The sequence below is a fragment of the Hemitrygon akajei genome, chromosome 23, assembly GCF_048418815.1.
Source record: "Hemitrygon akajei chromosome 23, sHemAka1.3, whole genome shotgun sequence".
Lineage (NCBI taxonomy): Eukaryota > Metazoa > Chordata > Chondrichthyes > Myliobatiformes > Dasyatidae > Hemitrygon > Hemitrygon akajei.
Window position 1 is genome coordinate 60,074,869 of NC_133146.1, and position 12,296 is coordinate 60,087,164.

The 12,296-nt window shown below is 41.4% G+C and overlaps 1 protein-coding gene across 13 annotated transcripts in view; it reads right to left on the reverse strand.

Annotated features, from left to right (window-relative positions):
• The window catches only part of ablim1b (actin binding LIM protein 1b), a 428,496-nt gene that overhangs the window by 263,497 nt on the left and 152,703 nt on the right, over positions 1-12,296 (reverse strand). The window lies entirely within an intron of this gene.

A 12,296-nucleotide genomic window follows, 5' to 3' on the forward strand; every position in this document is an offset into this window, starting at 1 on the left:
ACCAACAATAATTCCACAGTCAAAGTCACTTAGATCAAATTTCTTCCCCATTCTGATGTTTGGTCTGAACAACAACTGAAGCTCTTGACCATGTCTGCATGCTTTTATGCATTGAGTTCTGCCACATGATTGGCCAATTAGATACTTGCAATAATCAGCTGGTGTACCTAATCAAGTGCTAGTGAGCGTATGAAACACATTGTCGTCAGGTGATGTTTTTAAGTAGATGCACACCAGACCAATATTCATCACACACAATCCAGTCCTGCTCTTTGCTATCTTACTGGTCATAAAGAGTGATATTCCAGGAGCTAATGCAGACACTGGAATCTGGAACAACGAACTCCCGACTGGGGGAACTCTACAGGTCGAGCAGCATCTGAGAAAGGAAATAAGCTGTTGACGTTTCATGTCAAGATTGTGTAACAGGATGAATGTAGATGCACATTGGTGCAGGGTAAAGACCTAAACTGTCAACAATTCCTTTCCTCCCACAGATATTGCTCAACCCACTAAGTTCCTCCAGCAGACTGAAGACCACAGAAGTGATGAAGGAATCAGCTGAAGATGGCACAGTGACTAATAGATCTGTTGGCTCTCTGCTCTAGACATCAGGTTCATCCCTGAACGTCAATGCTGTCTGTGTGGAGTTTCACACAGATCCTTGTGACCCTACGAGTTTCACTCAGTTTCCTCCTCAATAATGGGTAAATTGTTTTGATTAATTGGTTACTGTAAATGTTACCTAGTGAGTGGTATCTGGAGAGGAAAATAAATGGGAATCAGTGTGTGATTAGTGTCAATAGGTGCTTGATTAGTTTGGAATTGATGGGCCAAAAGCTTTCTTCAGTGTTGAATATCTCCAAGGTCCACCAGCTTTTGCAGGAAGCAGTTACCCAGGTGAAAGATGGACAGACCCACAAAAGGAGAGCAGTTCTGGGCCAACATTTGGGGTGCCATGGTAATGTAGTGACTAGTGCGATGTTATTACAGCTCAGGGGCATCACAATTCAGAGTTCAATCCTGGTGTCTTCTGTAAGGAGTCCCTGTACGTCCTCCCCATGGAGTGCATGGACTTTCTCTGGGTCCTCCAGTATCCTCCCACTGTCTAAAGACGCGCTGGGTAGGATGATTGGCCATTGCAAATTGTCCTGTGATTAGGTCAGGGTTGAAATGGGGTTTGTCAGGGGATGCTGGGTGGAGCAGGCTTAAAGTCTAGAACGGCTGACTCCACGATGAATCACTAAATAAATAAAACACCGTCTGCTCAGTCTACTGAAATGACAGACACAAAGTGAACTGTGGAAGGTGATGACTTCAAGATTTAAATATTAGCAGCATGATAACAAGCCTAAAGAAGCTGTGTTCTTGCCACAATAGCAGCAATGGAAAAGGTTAAATATGGATGACAATTCAACACAATGCAGAAATAGTACAGGATTTCCATATAACACGATTAAGTTCCAGCTTCATAGGACAATACAGCTCAGTACAAGCCCTTCAGCCCACGATCTTGTGCCAGCCCTTCAGCCAACTCCAATATCAATCTTACCCTTCCCTCTCACATATCTCTCATTTTTCCTTCATCCGGGTACCTAGGAGTCTCTTAAATGCCCCTAATGTATCTGCCTCTACCGTCACCCTTGGCAGTGTGCTACACGCACCCATTGCCTTCTATGTAAAAGACTTACTTCTGACATCTCTCTATACTTTCTCCCAACACCTTGAAGTTATGCCCCCTTGCATTAGCCATTTCTGCCCTGGAACAATGTCTCTGGTTATCCACTCGATCTATGCCTCTCATAATCTTATACACCTGTCAAATCACTTCTCATCCTGCTTCTCACCAAAGAGAAATGCTCTAGCTCATTCAACCTAACCTCATGAAACATGTTCTCTAATCCAAGCAGCTTCCTGGTAAATCTCCTCTGCACCCTCTCTGAAGCTTCCACATCCTTCTATGCTGCAGAGCTAAACTACTAGAGCTCCAAATGGCTACAACAGCTAACAACCAAAGGTGAATGAACACAAGAGAATTGCTTGCCAAACAACATTCACTCTAATTTTTTTTTTACAGCTGCGCAGACCAACCCTTGCTCTGCAAAGGAAACTTTCGCACAGCCTCAAAACTGCACGGCACTTTAAATTTGTTTTTGTAATACGCATACTATGAAAATTGAACAATCACATACTTTTGATTTCATTTATTAATTGAAAGGTATCATGAAATACAGTTCAAGAAAGAAAATCTTTCATGTTTCGTAAACGTTTTCTCATCCGCCTTTATTCCAGCTGTGTGGCAACAAAGGCTATGTGCACGGGAGCATGTCAGTCACTGTGTGGCCGTGGAACTTAGTGTTGTCAAATATAACATTCTATGGGCTGAGGGAGTAGTTATGTGCCGCTGCTTTGGAAATTTACGTTGAAGACTTACGTTGATGATGTAGTAGTTCATGTTGAAAAGTCATTAAATTCATTACTTGAATTTGTTGAAACACCAGGATCATAAACTCTATATAACACCGAATACTGTAATCCCCAAAAAAACAATAATAAGAACTGAACACAATATTTCATGTGAGGTCCAACCAGAGTTTTATAGACCTACAATAGTTCCTCCAAGTGAATCAGGAAAACTACTGCAATTGCAAATGAGTCTGACACACGGTCATCTCCATGCCACTGTATGCTGCCCACAATGAGACAGGGCAGTGGCAGCTGAGAACAATAATAATCATTTGTTCGTTATGCGCTATGCCATATGACATTGATGATCGTGGTCTTTCCATGACCAAGATTGTTCTTGCCAAATTTTTCTACAGAAGTAGTTTGCCATTGCCTTCTTCTGGGCGGAGACTTTACAAGATGGGTGACCCCAGTCATTAACAATACTCTTCAGAGATGTTCTGCCTGGTGATAGCCAGGACCTATGATATGCACCAGCTGCTCGTATGACCATCCACCACCGCTCCTGTGGCTTCATGTGACTCTCATCAAGAGTGTCAAAGCAGTTGTTACACCTCGTCGAAGGGTGACCTGCAGGCTAGCAGAGGGAAGGAGTGACTTACACCTCCTATGGTAGAGATGGATCTACACTCTGCCGCCCAATTATAATAATAAGAGGAGAAATAAAATCAAGTTTGAACATATCACAGCATCGTGCAATAGATCAAGCAATGTGACTAGTTCTCCACTGGAGAAAGACAAAGCATTTCATTATCTGTCTCCCATCAATGCTGCTGTCATGCTTCCTCCCAGTAAGCATTGGGTTATGGCATCCCGACATGCAGTGGAATGAGTGCAAAGTCAGCTTTCTTTAACAGCTCACACTGCAGTGGACAAGATTCCGTAACTGGGTTAAATTTTATTTTATTTGCTTAGAGATCCAGTGCAGAACAGGCCCTCTGGCCCAATGAGCCACACTGACCAGCAACCTGTCCATTTAACTCTAAGCTAATCACAGGGCAATTTACAATGACCAGTTAACCTACTAACTAGTAGGTCTTTCGAGCATGGGAGGAAACCCACACATTCACGGGGAAGTCGGGCAAACTCCTTACGGACAGGGCTAGGTTGAACTCCGGACTTTGATGCCCCAAGCTGTAACACTAGCCCCACTGATTAACTTATTTTTTTAAGATGCTGCTACGCAGAGCTCCAGCCCTCAGAATGGTAGCATTGTGAGTGCTGGCAGACAGCTCCACACACTCAGCCACAATAAAAACAGCTTCTTTCGAGATTATTTTGGCAACAGAACACTGGTACTACTTAACATTGTTCCGATACAGAAGAGCAGCCCTTCAGAAGGAGGTCAAGGTCAACAGTTCCCTTTGCAAGGTTATGTCTCACTGGGTCTGGATGCTGCTGCTAGTACTTCAGATCTTCTGGCTATCTGAGTTCATAAAAGAGCGCATTGCAGGAAGATTATTAATGGCAGGCACAGTGAGCATAATTAGATAACAACATATTTAACAAAGCTTTAAAGTGTCACTTTGAACATTTATAAATATCCACTACTGAGCACTATTATATCAAGCTATTTAAGGTCCTGCTCTGGAATGATGAAAGATAATGCAATTCTGTCTCAGGCATTTGGGGACAGTCTTCTAGTTTTATCAGCAGAAAGCATGCAGTGACTTTAAAATCTTTAAACTGGCCTGGATCACAAGAGGCTGCACAGGATTGTAAACTCAGACAGTAACATCATGGGAACAACCTTAAACAACTTTAATTCTTCAAAAGTTTTATATGTTTTCCTGTCATGGGATGGCTATGTAAATATGCTGTACTGTATCTGCTCTATGATATGCTGTGCTGCTTTGTAAAATAAGAATGAATAATAATAAAAATTTGAATTACAAAAAAAGGCAGTACCTTAATGTAACGTTGAGACTTTATAAAGCACTGGCGAGGCCTCACGTGGAATACCGTGAACAATTGTTCAGAAAGGATGTGCTGAAACTGCAGAGGGTTCAAAGGAGGTTCATAAAAATGATTCCAGGATCGAAAGGCTTATTACATGAGGAACGATTGATGGCTCTGGGCTTATGCTCACTGCAAACTCAGAAGAGAGAGGAGTGACCTCATCAAAACCTATTCACTGTTGAAAGACCTCGATAGAGTGGATGTGAACGGGATGTTTCCTCTAGTGGGGAGTCTAAGACCAGAGGGAACAGCCTCAGAATAGAGGAGCGTCCATTTAGAACGGAGATGAGGAGGGGTTTCTTCAGCCAGAGAGTGGTGAATCATTGCCACAGGTGGCTGTAGAGGCCAAGTCATTGAGTATATTTAAGGGAGAGAGGTTGACAGATTCTTGATTGCTCAGGGCATGAAGGGATGTGGGGTGAAGGCAGGAGATTGGAGCTGAGAGGGAAATAGATCAGCCATGATGAAATGGCAGGACAGACTTGATGGGCCAAATGGCTGTATTGTCTTAAGCAAGCAGCATCCATTATTAAAGACCCTCACCATCTGGAACGTGTCCTTTCTGCTTAACTAGTATCAGCAAATAGGAGCTGGAATCTGAAAAACCCATCGTCAACATTTTGAAAGCAGCTTCTTCCCCTCTATCATCAGATGTCTGAATGGTTCATGAACCCATGAACACTACCTCATTATTTGTCTTTTGAATTATTTATTTTGTCACAATAATTTTTATGTTTTGCACTGTATTGCTGCTGCAAAACAACAGGCTTCATGACATATGTCAGTGATAATAAACCTGATTCTGAATTCTGAATTAATTTGATGTCAAATGTGAGGTATTCATTTGGCAATCATTTTGAGCTTCTTGACAATGGTCTCACACCTACAATTTTGTACTATGGGTTAGTTTAAAGTTTTATAGATTGGTTGTCATTTGACAAGCCATGGAATAAACGCACCTCTGTCAAACTGAATCAACGATATAATAGGAAGCAAAGAAAGGATTTATGGGCTCTAACGATCTATTATTTAGGCTAAAAAAGACAAAAGCATGGGAAATTATCTCAGCCTTAAAGAATGAAAATAGGCCCTTCAGCCCACTGAGTTCATACTAACCATCAAGCATCTGTTCATGCCAATCCAACATTCATCCAAATGTTCTTCACTGCTCCACTGGACAACACATTTTTTTCAAAAGTGCTGCTTCCTCAGAATTTTTTTGTTTAGGATAGGCTGCTTGAGGCTGAACACAAATATAATTTCAGACTACTTATATCATGCAGGAATTTGGAGAGACAAGAAACAAATTTTTATTTTTATTAAGTATCATGTGTTTAATTGCATAATAGTTCAACTAAGTTAAAAATGTTTTGTTGATGATTTTCATTTGTACTCAGTGTCTGAAGCTTCTTGCTTAAGTATCAAACAATAATCAGCCAGCATTAGTGGATTCCAGTTGCCCTGAAATTGTTTCTCCATGACTGCAATCCCGGTGAAACCTTTCACCATGCTTGCCACTGATAGTGCCCAGATTTACAAGGAATAACTATGAATGCAGAGAATGAATCTTCAGTGACATGTTGCAATTTATGGTTTTGTATGCTTGAAGCATGTTGTGCTCTATAGTTACCAAGAATATTTTCAACCTCCTTAAGTGCCTTCTATGCAATTTTCTCCAGTCCTACTATAAGTTCTTCGAATTGCCTGTCATTGATGACCAGTTTGATTTGCGGGGACCAACAAAAAAAAAAAGGTGCCTTAAAAGAACTATAGAACATTACAGCACAGAAACAGGCCTTTTGGCCCTTCTTGGCTGTGCCGAACCATTTTTCTGCCTAGTCTCACTGACCTGCACCTGGCCCATATCCCTCCAAACACCTTTCATCCTTGCACCTGTCCGAGTTTTTCTTAAATGTCAAAAGTGAGCCCACATTTACCACTTCATCTGGCAGCTCATTCCACTTTCCCACCACTCTCTGTGTGAAGAAGCCCCCCCCCAATTTTCCCTTTAAACTTTTCCCCCTTCGCCCTTAACCCATGTCCTCTGGTTTTTTTTCTCCCCTAGCCTCATTGGAAAAAGCCTGCTTGCATTCACTCTATCTATACCCATCATAATTTTATACACCTCTATCAAATCTTCCCTCAGTCTTCTACACTCCAGGGAATAAAGTCCAAACCTATTCAACCTTTCTCTGTAACTCAGTTTCTCAAGTCCCAGCAACATCCTTGTAAACCTTCTCTGCACTCTTTCAACCTTATTAATATCCTTCCTGTAATTCGGTGACCAAAACTGCACACAATAATTTTGGCATCAGTTATTCTGAGTTGAATTATGAATTAAAATAGCAAATTGAGGTGATTTTAAATAAATGGTGCATGACAGAGAAATTTCATGGTGATTTTCATGATCAGCAGCTCAAAATCCACTCAAAAGTTATAAGGAAGCAAAATCTTTGTTGTCTAGTGTTATTACAGAAGAGAAAAGTCATGACCTGAACAGAACTAAGCAGAATTTTTATACATGGGTCTGCACAGTAGCGTAGTGGTTAGCACAATGCTTTGCAGTACAGCAACACCAGTTCAATTCCCACCACTGTCTGTCAGGAGTTTGCACGTTCTCTCTGTGACCAGGTGAGCTTCCTCCAGGTGCTCTGGTTTCCTCCCATAGTCCAAACGCATACCAGCTGGTAGGTTAATTGGTCATTGTAAATTGTCCTATGATTAGGATAGGGTTAAATCGGGGGTTGTTGGGAGGCATCACTTGAAAAGACAGAAAGGAATATGCCACACTGTATCTCAATAAATTAAAACTTCCCCTTACCCCAACAGATTCTACATTCAGCTACACACCAGGAGCATTTAAGTGGCCAATTAGCCTATCAAAAGTTTAACTGAAAAAGGCTTCTTAAGCTTACTGATACTGTACATAGTTAACTTATTCTTAAAATTCAATAATGCTTTGTCCAGTTTGACACGATGCCTCTTAAATTAAACTGCTATGAAGAAAATTAAGCAGATTTGTGATCATTTCAAAAGTGGAGATAACATAACAAGCACGATACTTGTTCCAACCACTTCTATTCCAGTCTGGTTTTCTGCCGCCTCCTCCCTCTGCAAGGCCAGGTGCAGCAAGTGGTCCACTCAGCAGAGAAGAGCTTTGGACGTTGGCTACCAATACTAAAAGACTTGCTTGTCGCCAGAGTGATGAAAAGAACTGGAAAACAACTGCTGATTCCACCCACCCTAGCAATCACTTGTTCACCAAATTACCATCAGAGGGACACTACGTCCACCACCACCAGGACTACATGTCACCTCTGAAGCTTCTTTTCTGTAACTAAAGAGTGAGTATGTTCTCCCCGTGACTGCGTGAATTTCCTCCCACATTCCAAAGACGTGCGGTTGGTAGATGAACTGGTCATTATAAACTGTCCCACAATTAAGCTAGAGTTAAATCAGGAGTTGATGGGCAGCACAGTTCAAAGAGCTGGAAGGACCTATTCTGCACTGTACCTGTGGTGAACTAGAGATACCTGTCTGACTGCTCCTGTGGCTCCTCCCACAGACCCCTGTATAAAGGCGACTGTGGTCTGCTGCTCTCCCTCATTTTCCCAGGATGTAGTGTTGTTCTTCAGTCAATAAAAGCCGATATCTCACTTCCTAAGTCTCAGCGTGAGTTATTGATGGTGCATCAGTACCCCAATGAATAAATCTGACTGAGGTCATTATTCCTCAGACAGTTTAGATGACAAAGCAGCTCCAAAGTAGCAAAGATTGGTTTCCATTTGCAACATCAGTTAGACCAACATTAGATAACAATGTATTCTTTTGTAAACTTATTGAAGAGCACAAGAAAATGAGGCAAAACGGAAGGACCTAATGACATCACCTGGGAACATAATTGAGCCAGTTAGATGGCCAGTGTTTTATCCAAGTAACTCTTCCGTCCTCTCACCATACAACTTCAGTTAAACAGGGAGACAAAAAGCCACTGCCATGCTTTGGAAATAAGCTTTCATGGCTTAATGGTTCAACAACCCCCTCATCTCTGGAGTCAACCTGGTGAACCTCCTCTGCACTGCCTCCAAAGCCAGTATACCCTACTTCAAGTAAGGAGACCAGAACTGAACACAGCTGCTCCAGCAGATTGCTGATCCAAATCCCAACATCTAGAGCATGGGTTCTTAACTAGGGTTCCATAGACTCCTCGGGGGTTCATAAATCTTGTTATTAAAAGTACTAATAAAGACACATATTACTATATCAAAGATTGTCTTTCTAATACTTTGATAACTGTATATCAATAGAATTGATTTCTTTTATAATCCTATGTATTTTTATTTATTTATTTAAATAGATTGTTCTGAGGAGGAGTCCACAGGCTTCACCAGACTGACAAAGCAGTCACTTGTATAAAAAAGTTTAAGAGCCCCTGATCTACAGTCTCTTGCATTTCCATGGCTGAATGGTTGCTGAGACAAACTGAGCAACAGTCATAACACTTAATTATTTTACCCTACAAAAGTGAGCACTCTGTTTGTCTACTGCATAGGATAGCTTACTGTATTCAATACCAGGAACAATGATCCTTGCTGAACATTTTTCTGGAGTCCACAGACAAAGAATGGGAAAACTATGAGGTCCTGAGGGCTAAGGATGTGGAAGTAACTGGGCCCTGGGCAGATACTGCACACTCTCCTGCTCTGGACCTCCTCCACTTAAATATTCAATGCCACATCTGACAACATGGAAGGTGACTACCCCTCAGTCTCCAAGTTATGGTGCCTCAGATGCTAATGGAATCATGGAGAGCACAAATGTTGCTCCCACTGCTTCTGAACTCCAGTGGGATGGTAAATCTGCGTCAACACCTCTCGGTGTTCCTGGGCCAGGGTCATTTTCAATCAGCCCAAAAAAGTGCAGTCGAGAGACTCACAAAGAGACAAAGGAAAATTCTGTAATTACACCCAGATGTGAACTGCAAACGAATCTTCTAGATGCTGATAACTTACAAACAGATCACCAGAGGGCAAAGAATAAGTAAAATCATTCGTCAGTCCTCAATGTGCTATGTTTTCATATCAAAGCTCTTCTGCATTTATCTTTCAAGTATTTATCCTTCTGCTTTTGAAGAATTAGCAATTACCATTTTAATTAGTAGTTGCCATCTCCTTTGATTTATTTTTGAAGTCATTACAGGATGTTGGAAAATCAAGAAGAAAGAAATATTTAAGGCATCAGGTATAGAGCGGAAAATCTGATTGTAATCTTGGCAACATCCATATTCCTTTAACTAAGATTCCGAGAATTTATTCAAAATTCTTGGAGAGGGGTTCTAAAATGGACAATTAGCACTTCCAACATTGCTGAGCATTGTTTTCCCACCATACAGCTTCAATGGTTCTATGATTCCATTTAATATTAGAGACCGTATGCAGTACACAACCTGAAATCCTTATTCGTCAGACATTCACAAAACAGAGTGAAAAATCCCCGAAGAAAAAGTGAAAGAAAAATGTTAGAACCCAAAGCCCACTCCTCTCCCCTCCTATGCACAAGCAACAACAAAAGCATCAACTCTGCCCTTCCACACTCCAGCAAAAGCATCACCCCCATCCACAGTGCAATAGCAAGCCCCCAGACACCATGATCTAGAGTCCATCAGAAACTACCGCCCATCCCAACACTTCAATCTCTCTCACTAACGAGGGGAGAGAGAGAGAGAGAGAGTGAGAGACAGAGAGAGAGCTATCACTCCTGCCACAGTGAGAGGGGCAGCCAACAGCTCATTGTTTCAATGTTACAATCAACTGTGACACTTCTCCGAGTTTTCCAGATGGAAAATTTTTTCAAGTACTGACTGAAATACTGACAAATAACAATTAATCCATAGAAATAAGGCACCAACATAGTAGCAGCTGGTTACTACAATGGGAAAGGTCACCGGCTTAGTTAATGAGGCATTTCAGAGTCTGTTTCATTAATTTAGAACAGCTTTAATGAACTTCTTTATAACGTGAAATCCACATGAAAACACTGATGTGACACATAGATAGAAATTGGTCTTCAATCTCCTGCCTAGGCATAGGTACCAGGGAGAGCCAGCTGGGTATTGCACTCCACTTGTGAGATTCAGTTCCACTGACTTCAGGAGCAGCTACAACCAGCATCACCACTCAACGGTAACTGCCTGTGTTAGCTAGGGCTTCTCATGAGGCTTTTATTGTTATCAACACAGCAGAATTTCAGGAATGAAGTTTAACCAAATTATGAAAACTCACAATCTTACTTAATGCAGTAATGGACATCCCGAGCACTGCAATCTGATGTTCATAACCTTGTAATAAGCTTGAGAAGACTTAGGGGTGTAGCAGGCCATTCTGTTTGAGATTGAAGGAAAACATAGAGCTTTAAAGGGGTTAAGGGCATTCATTTTGACAGCTATCTCAGTTGTTAGAAATAACTGGAATACTATTTAATCCCACAGTTAGCGACAGGTATCAGTGTGACAAAGGAATTGAAACTTCTGCTCGGAATGGCCACAGAGCATCAGTAAGCCTTTCTAGCTCCCTGCCAGATGCCAGTGAGAGATATTTTTGGTACATGGTTGATCTAATTACTCCTCTTTAACATTGTTCAGTGAATCAAGGGTCAATAACCATTTGCAGAGGAAATGAGTTCAGCTTAAAGGACCATCACCGCTTACTGTTCATTTATCATTGGAGGTCTCTGGACCATTTCAATGATTTATCACAAATATTCTATAAATTCTCTGCGAACATCAGTTATAAAGGACTTGCTGAATTTTTCTACTTCAACAAAAGAGACAGAAAGGATCATGGAACTTAGTTCACTGAGCTCCGTTGCTCACATCCCAATTGGCGCTAATTCCCACAGACAAACGACTTTCTTCGGAATGTATTTAACAGAGGGATGGAGGAAGACATGTGCCTGCCAGAGCAACACCATCTGTTGCAGGAAGGACATTTGGGAGGCTCTCTTAACTTTGTCAGGGATAAAACAACATTTTTTCTTTCCCATAAACCATATCTGGAATCACCAGTGTAATTTTCAAGAATCTGCACATTCTCTTGCTGATACTCTGAGTCAGTCTGAAACATATTTTTGCATGTCTGCCAGTGCATGCCACAAGGAAGGAATTTGTCTTTAGGAATGAATGGGTATGGGAGCACTGGTGCAGTTTGTACCAATATGCTTTTTGATGGAGAACTATTATTTAGATAGAACTCAATGTCTGAAGATGGAGCTGACAACACGGCTAAAGGTCTCTGTAGCAGCCAAAGTAAACTAAAACAATTGCCACTGCTGGCAACCCTATAGATTTTTATGCCGTCCACTCCGACAAATGACTGCATCCAAAAGTTGAATCCTTTACTGACAATTAGCAAATACACAATCCTGAAGCAATGTAACTTAAGCATACCCAAGTGTAAGCTAAGTGTAATTAATTGTCATTCAGCAGTCAGCAAAAGGTACAACATCTGTCAGGCCACAGCTTCCAAACTGCCCAGAACAAAGCATGATTACACAACTCATTTCCCTCACTATTACCGTGCCTCCACCTGTATGACTAGATACCACAATAAACGCACAACACAGAATATAGTGCAGATAGAGAACAGATACGTGGCTCCTACAGACTCTCATCAGTATCAAGGACAAATGATTTTCCTTTCATAAGCAAATGAAAATGGTGAACTAGAACCAGTTAAAAACCAATCTGATTTATTGGTTCAGGGTCCAGTTCCACTGTTTATCCAAAACAACTTCCTTAATACAAATAGGGTACCCATCACATCTATAAAGGTATACATGCTTCCTGGGTCACATCATGGGCCCGAGAAATATAA